Source organism: Neoarius graeffei, chromosome 5, assembly GCF_027579695.1.
Source record: "Neoarius graeffei isolate fNeoGra1 chromosome 5, fNeoGra1.pri, whole genome shotgun sequence".
NCBI classification, from domain to species: Eukaryota; Metazoa; Chordata; class Actinopteri; order Siluriformes; family Ariidae; genus Neoarius; species Neoarius graeffei.
Window position 1 is genome coordinate 35,128,771 of NC_083573.1, and position 7,611 is coordinate 35,136,381.

Here is a 7,611-nt window from a genome sequence, read left to right on the forward strand (position 1 = left end):
GAAGTTGTGCAGGGGTGCATAGAAAGCAGGAAAATAGTGCATGTGCATTTGCTTACTGTTTGATACATTCACTAAATGTGATGAGCGCTTGTGTGTGTGTGAACCAATTTCTCACAAATCCTTCCCTTTAAAGCATTTATACAAGCTGGAAGTTTTTTTTTTTTTTAAACAAACAAACCAACCAACAACCACCCACCCAAATTACACTTTTGTTTATGGCTTTAGAATGCAGGAATTGGTAACCCTGCTGGTGCTGTCTTTTCCCAGTAATGCAAAACACAGAGACGGCAATAAGTATATGAATCAAACATTTTACTTTTACATTCAACATTTTATATTTATCATAACATTTATATTTAATATTTAGATTCATTATTAATATTTGTATTTAGTATTTACATTTAGAGGCGGCACAGTGGTGTAGTGGTTAGCACTGTTGCCTCACAGCAAGAAGGTCCTGGGTTTGAGCCCAGCGGCCAATGAGGGCCTTTCTGTGTGGAGTTTGCATGTTCTCCCTGTGTGTGTGTGTGTTACCTCTGGGTGCTCCAGTTTCCCCCACAGTCCAAAGACATGCAGGTTAGGCTAATTGGTGGCTCTAAATTGACCATAGGTGTGAATGAGAGTGTGAATGGTTGTTTGTCTCTATGTGTCAGCCCTGTGATGACCTGGCGACTTGTCCAGGGTGTACCCCGCCTCTCACCCATTGTCAGCTGGGATAGGCTCCAGCTTGCCTGTGACCCTGTACAGGATAAGTGGCTACAGATAATGGATGGATGGATTTACATTTAGTTTTTAGATTTATATTTCAAAGTTACAGTGAAGCATTCATTCATTCATATACTTGTTATATCCTTTTTATTCTTCCACTGTATATTCAGTGAATGTGTGAACAGTGAATGTATATTCACTGTTATATACAATTAATGTCATATCATTGCAGTTGTGTAAAATAAAACAATTGTGAAGAACAGCTGAAATTTAAAACATAAATCATGATCTAAATGTGTCATAGTGGCCTCAAATGTTTTTAAAATATCACAAATTTAGTATCTGTTTCGACCTCGCTCTGACCGTCACTATGGTCTAAAAAAGGAATGATCACATTCATTCTGCCTATCACCGAGACCATATGTCAATAAAAACATGTCTGTGACCTCTGGAAGCAGAACGACTCACGTTATAAATAGCAGAGATTGCTCCTGGTTCAGTCTCTCACCTTGATCGCCTCATACGAGACCGTAAGTAAGAGACCCGTAAGGTAAGAAATCCTGATTTCTTTGCTTCACGTTCCACTAATTCATTACCTGCATGGTACAGGTGCCTTGTGTCCCCGAGTATTGTTGTGGTTTGTGTATTTCTGAGCTACGTGCTTAGCTTAATTTGCCAATAGGCAGGGGCGGACTGGGGCAAAAAAGTGGCCCGGGAATTTAGTACCTGACTGGCCCACTCAGGGGCCAGGGCGGCGGATGATGGCGGGAGATGCTGGAGGAGGATGATAGAGGTGGATGATGCGACAGATGCTGGAGGTGGATGATGGTGGTGAATGCTGGAGGCAGATGATGGAGGCGGATGATGGTGGTGGATGCTGGAGGCGGATGATGGAGGTGGATGATGGCGGCGGACGCTGGAGGTGGATGATGCGGCAGATGCTGGAGGTGGATGATGGAGGTGGATGATGAAGGCGGATGATGGAGGCGGATGATGGCGGTGGAACAAAATGTTCACATATATGTGGGAGACAAAAAAAAATGCATGTAAACATTATTGAAGGGATAATGACATCATTTAACCTGAGGCCTTGATTAGAACAAATATATAATAGTTTTTATAGTTACTTAAAATGGTCTGCAATAGTTGCTTAATAGTGTGAAGATTGGTGAACATGTAAGTCACACTAATAATGATAATACCATAATAGTTAACATATCACCTTACTGAAGTAGCAATTTCTGCAGCAGCACACTTTTCTCTGCAACACCATCTATGATGTCCTCTCTATCCAGCATCTTAAGAACACCTTGCTGAGTGGCCATGAGCATAAATGCCTCCAGGTGCTGCTGAGAGAGGGTGCTCCTGAGCCTGTCCTTGATGAATTTTAGTGTTGAAAAGCTGCGCTCACATGCTACCTGTGTGACTGACAGAGTAAGCAGGAACTTGTATGCAAGGTGAATTATGTGGTATGCATCTGTCAGGAAGTTGTACTTCCTCAGCATACGGTAGCAACACAATGGGCAGTCCTTGCACAATGAGCACTTTGTTTTCACCATCTCCATCTCATTTTCAGCATCCTCTGACCCAACCTCTTTTGCTGTCTTGGTTGTGTATTCCTCAAATATTGAGGCCTTCAACTTATCCCACTGTCCTGCCAGACTGAGGAGCTCACACTAAATTGGTGACCATTGCCTGGTCATCAAATGGTAGTAAACATTTGCTCAGATCTTTGAGTGCTGTCTCTGGGAAACCACTTGAATATGATTTTACCTGGCTGAAGTTCTTTGGGTCCAGGAGAGCCAAATCAGCAAACAAGGTGCCATTTTTGAGGAATCGCTGGTGCATGCTCTCAATGACTGTATCCATGATGCGATTGTGGACATTGATTCTGTACAAATACCTCTGTGTCAGACACAGTCTCATCTTGGGACATATCTCCAGGCATGGATTTCTTTCTTCGACCCCTTTTTGGTGGCAGAGCAGCCTCAACCTCCAGCTCTGTTTCTTCGTTCTCTTCAAGTAGCTCATCGTTGGCCCACTGGACGAATGTGTCGGACGCTATTTTCACTTTCTGAAAACTGTGACCCTCTGTAGCTCAAACCTCTTTTTCCAATGAACTTCACCACATCTACCATATGATGCGCTCCAACACTTGCCGCCTCTTGCGCACCTACACTTTACAGAGAGACATCTGATGTCCCATGCGAAGGTTCTCAACATTGCGTTTTGAGGACCTAAGGAAATATGTTTCTGCACAACCTCTGTGTAGATTGCTCCTCTCATGTTCTTCCACTCTCTGATGTATGTGTTTCTGGTCTGTCATGCCAGTGATGAACAAACTACTATCTGTAGCCTTAGCAAATGCCATAAAAAGGAACCAGAAGAGTGCTTGTCCGTCTTCACTGTATGAAAGCCGTTTCCTATTTGTGCCATCTTTGCAAGAAAAAGCTCTCTGCACTATAGCCTTCTCTGCCTTCTGCTGGGGATGATGACTCAAGAAATAATCTAAGTCCTCTGGTTTTGGCCTTGTAAAAAATAAACTTTTGAAGAGAGAGCACTGACTTCCTGAGCTCCTCTAGCAGTAGCTGGCTCATCTTCAGCCTAAATAAGAAATTAGTACTATTAGTATTGTTTTAGTCAACCACAAAACCAAACTATCAGAAAAAAAAAAATTATATATATATATATATATATATATATATATATATATATATATATATATATATATATATTTGATAATAGGGCTAAGATGGTTAAAAAAATGTTGTTAGTATAGACCCCTTCGCATGTTTGTAAACAAACCGACCGTTGCCAGGATGCGCGCGCAGCCTGGACTCAGAAACAATGGCGCTGCCCATAGACCGGCATTATGAGCTGTCAGATTATGCAAAACAATTGTCGTTACAAGATCGAGAATGCTACATAAATAAGTTAACTCTAACAAGTGGACATCGCCTACCAGATCCGTATTTAATTAAAGAGTGGACGGATGATGTTAGTAAGTTCCCTGGTATACAATGACCAGATATATACTCGTACCTTATTGACAAGACTTCAGTGTACACCCACGAAAAACTTCGTGCCTACAAGTCTTTAGACGCTTATGATTATGTTATGTGTGGGCATGTACAACTTGATTAACAATGGGACATTCATATTCATTTTGTTTTAATCAAATTATGCCAGTGATGTGATGACAATGTGGCTTTAGCTACAACAGCAAATACCAACACTAAACAGCAATCTGCAGGAGGTAATGGCATGAAAGGAATGATGGTGTAAAGAGTGCAGCTAAGAGAAATCAGAGCTGCGTAAAAAACGAGAGGCAGAGAGCAGAAATGAAACTGAATGGGGCGGGAGCTAGGTTAGAGCAGTCAACGTAAGTTGGCATTTAGAGTGAGGGCACACAATTTTACCTTTCCATCCTTGCTTTAAAATTGTGATTTTCGGCATACACAAATAATGATGGCACAAAATCTGGACTGCTTGAGTCAAGCGAGACCTCTCCTACAAACAAAATTGCATGCAAAGCTAAGTTAACATGCTAACAATATTCATTACATTGTGTAACTATGACCCAGCTAATCAGACAAACGTTACCAACATATTTTGCTACATCAATAAACGAAGACTAGAAAGAATAAAAAAGAAAGATTTAATAAATAGCCTGATCTTACCTATGATGAAGTGGGCGCTGCAAACCCGCGCATTTTTGATGGTGCTTTCGTCCCAGTCTACACGTTTGATGGCTTGTAGCCATAGATGTCGACAATTTTTTTTGGAATGGGTGAGATCCTGCTGGAATTCTGTACATTTTAACCCCATCACTGCTACGATTCTGACACCCAACAACACAACAACTAGGTATCGCTGAGTCTTTTTTGAGTCCAGACTGCGGGCGTAATTTCCTCTTACGTATGAATGACGTTTACTGCGAAGGGGTCTATACTAAGCCTAGCAGTATTAGTGTAGTCCATACACAATAATAACATTTTTACAGCCAAACTAGCCTAAATGCATTGTGCTAAAAGTTAGCAAGCTAGCTAAATAATGTTATAACATTACAGCCTCCCACCTGAGTAGCATCCCCCTCCGTGTCATGTTGTCCTCCAGACGGCGACGCCGCGAGAGCTGCAGGTGCCGCTGAGGATGGTGCAGATGATGCAGCAGCGGAAAATATATTTGTCAGTTTCTGACACTTGGCCGCATCTGCTTGTAGTGCGTGCCTTTTCTTTTCTCTTAATTTTTGTGCTCCTCCCTTGCGTTTCTTCTCCATTTTTGCACGGCTGATTAAATGATTGACAGATGAAGAGGGAGAAGGGGGCTGGACCGAAGCCCTCGGCCTTCGGCTCGGCTGTGATTGGCCAACAGCCCCACGACTGATGCCCATGTAAGCCAATGCTGATTATCCAGACACTAGAGAAACTGTTAGCATTGCTTATCATACAACCCCGATTCCAAAAAAGTTGGGACAAAGTACAAATTGTAAATAAAAATGGAATGCAATAATTTACAAATCTCAAAAAATAATATTATATTCACAATAGAGCATAGGCAACATATCAAATGTTGAAAGTGAGACATTTTGAAGTTTCATGCCAAATATTGGCTCATTTGAAATTCCATGACAGCAACACATCTTAAAAAAGTTGGGACAGGGGCAATAAGAGGCTGGAAAAGTTAAAGGTACAAAAAAGGAACAGCTGGAGGACCAAATTGCAACTCATTAGGTCAACTGGCAATAGGTCATTAACATGACTGGGTATAAAAAGAGCATCTTGGAGTGGCAGCGGCTCTCAGAAGTAAAGATGGGAAGAGGATCACCAATCCCCCTTATTCTGCGCCGACAAATAGTGGAGCAATATTAGAAAGGAATTCAACAGTGTAAAATTGCAAAGAGTTTGAACATATCATCATCTACAGTGCATAATATCATCAAAAGATTCAGAGAATCTGGAAGAATCTCTGTGCGTAAGGGTCAAGGCCGGAAAACCATACTGGGTGCCCGTGATCTTCGGGCCCTTAGACGGCACTGCATCACATACAGGCATGCTTCTGTATTGGAAATCATAAAATGGGCTGAGAAATATTTCCAGAGAACATTATCTGTGAACACAATTCACTATAGTTCAAAGAAGAAGCCGTATCTAAACATGATCCAGAAGCGCAGATGTCTTCTCTGGGCCAAGGCTCATTTAAAATGGACTGTGGCAAAGTGGAAAACTGTTCAGTTTCAGACGAATCAAAATTTGAAGTTCTTTATGGAAATCAGGGACGCCATGTCATTTGGACTAAAGAGGAGAAGGACGATCCAAGTTGTTATCAGCACTCAGTTCAGAAGCCTGCATCTCTGATGGTATGGGGTTGCATTAGTGCGTGTGGCATGGGCAGCTTACACATCTGGAAAGACACCATCAATGCTGAAAGGTATATCCAGGTTCTAGTGCAACATATGTTCCCATCCAGACGATGTCTCTTTCAGGGAAGACCTTGCATTTTCCAACATGACGATGCCAAACCACATACTGCATCAATTACACCGTCATGGCTGCATAGAAGAAGGGTCTGGGTACTACTGGCCAGCCTGCAGTCCAGATCTTTCACCCATAGAAAACATTTGGCGCATCATAAAACGGAAGATATGACAAAAAAGACCTAAGACAGTTGAGCAACTAGAATCCTACATTAGACAAGAATGGGTTAACATTCCTATCCCTAAACTTGAGCAACTTGTCTCCTCAGTCCCCAGACATTTACAGACTGTTGTAAAGAGAAAAGGGGATGTCTCACAGTGGTAAACATGGCCTTGTCCCAACTTTTTTGAGATGTGTTGTTGTCATGAAATTTAAAATAACCTAATTTTTCTCTTTAAATGATACATTTTCTCAGTTTAAACATTTGATATGTCATCTATGTTCTATTCTGAATAAAATATGGAATTTTGAAACGTCCACATCATTGCATTCTGTTTTTATTTGCAATTTGGATTTTGTCCCAACTTTTTTGGAATCGGGGTTGTATTAAAGGCCAGTGCAACTGTATTTTTTTTTCTCCACTGGCCCACACTAAACCACCGGCCCACCAGGAAAACTCCCACTACTCCCGATGGCCAGTCCGCCCCTGCTGGTAGGTCGTAAGCTTGTTTTTTCAGGTATCCTTTTTGTTTGACGTTATATGCGCTAGATTTCCAGGTAATCTGAGTTTCTTACCACTGTGTGCCTATACTGCTGTTCGCAGCCGTGGGCTTAGTGTGAGCCCACTAAGTGCGTTCGCATGCTGGTGTGGGCCGCCGTTATACCTATGTTCTGTGTTTTTTTTACTGCTGTTGTCGCAGCTGGAAATTGTGTGAGCCTGTCAGACTACTGTTACAGGCCACCTAGCGCTATACTTGTTTGAATTATTATCATAATGCATTGAATTGTTTGGATTTGTAATATACTCTTGCGATTGTGTTGTGCCTTTTTTTTTTGTTGTTGTTGTTCACTGGTGTAGCCTGCTAGGTGTGTTTGCACACTGTGTGCCACACTGTGTTCCCGTGCCACACCAAATACCCCTGTCTGCAGCTGGTGGGGCTAGTGTGCGCCCAGTAAGTGCATTCGTGCGCTGGTGCGGGACATCATAATACTGTGTGCTGTGTTTCTCCTGTTTCCATCAGGTGCATTCAGCTGCAGGCCGCAACAGTGCTCCTCTGCGACGCCCTCCTCTGCCACACCCTATACCCCTGTTCGCAGCTGGTGGGGCTAGTGTGCGCCCGCTAAGTGCATTCGTGCACTGGTGCGGGCCACCATCGTGATCCTGTAGCATACCCTATACCGCTGTTCGCAGCCGGTGGGGCTAGTGTGTGCCTGCTAAGTGTGTTCGTGCGCTGGTGCAGGCCACCATAATACCTTGGTGGACTAC

At 42.7% G+C, this 7,611-nt stretch overlaps 1 long non-coding RNA gene across 1 annotated transcript; it reads right to left on the reverse strand.

Moving 5' to 3' along the window:
- Positions 1–1,368: 1,368 nt before the first annotated feature.
- LOC132885961 (uncharacterized) lies at positions 1,369–4,917 on the reverse strand. The gene is made up of 3 exons (XR_009654649.1): positions 4,787–4,917; positions 4,128–4,218; positions 1,369–1,649 (listed from the first exon to the last, which is right to left on the reverse strand). It is a non-coding gene; the product is annotated as an uncharacterized LOC132885961 (long non-coding RNA).
- Positions 4,918–7,611: the final 2,694 nt, after the last annotated feature.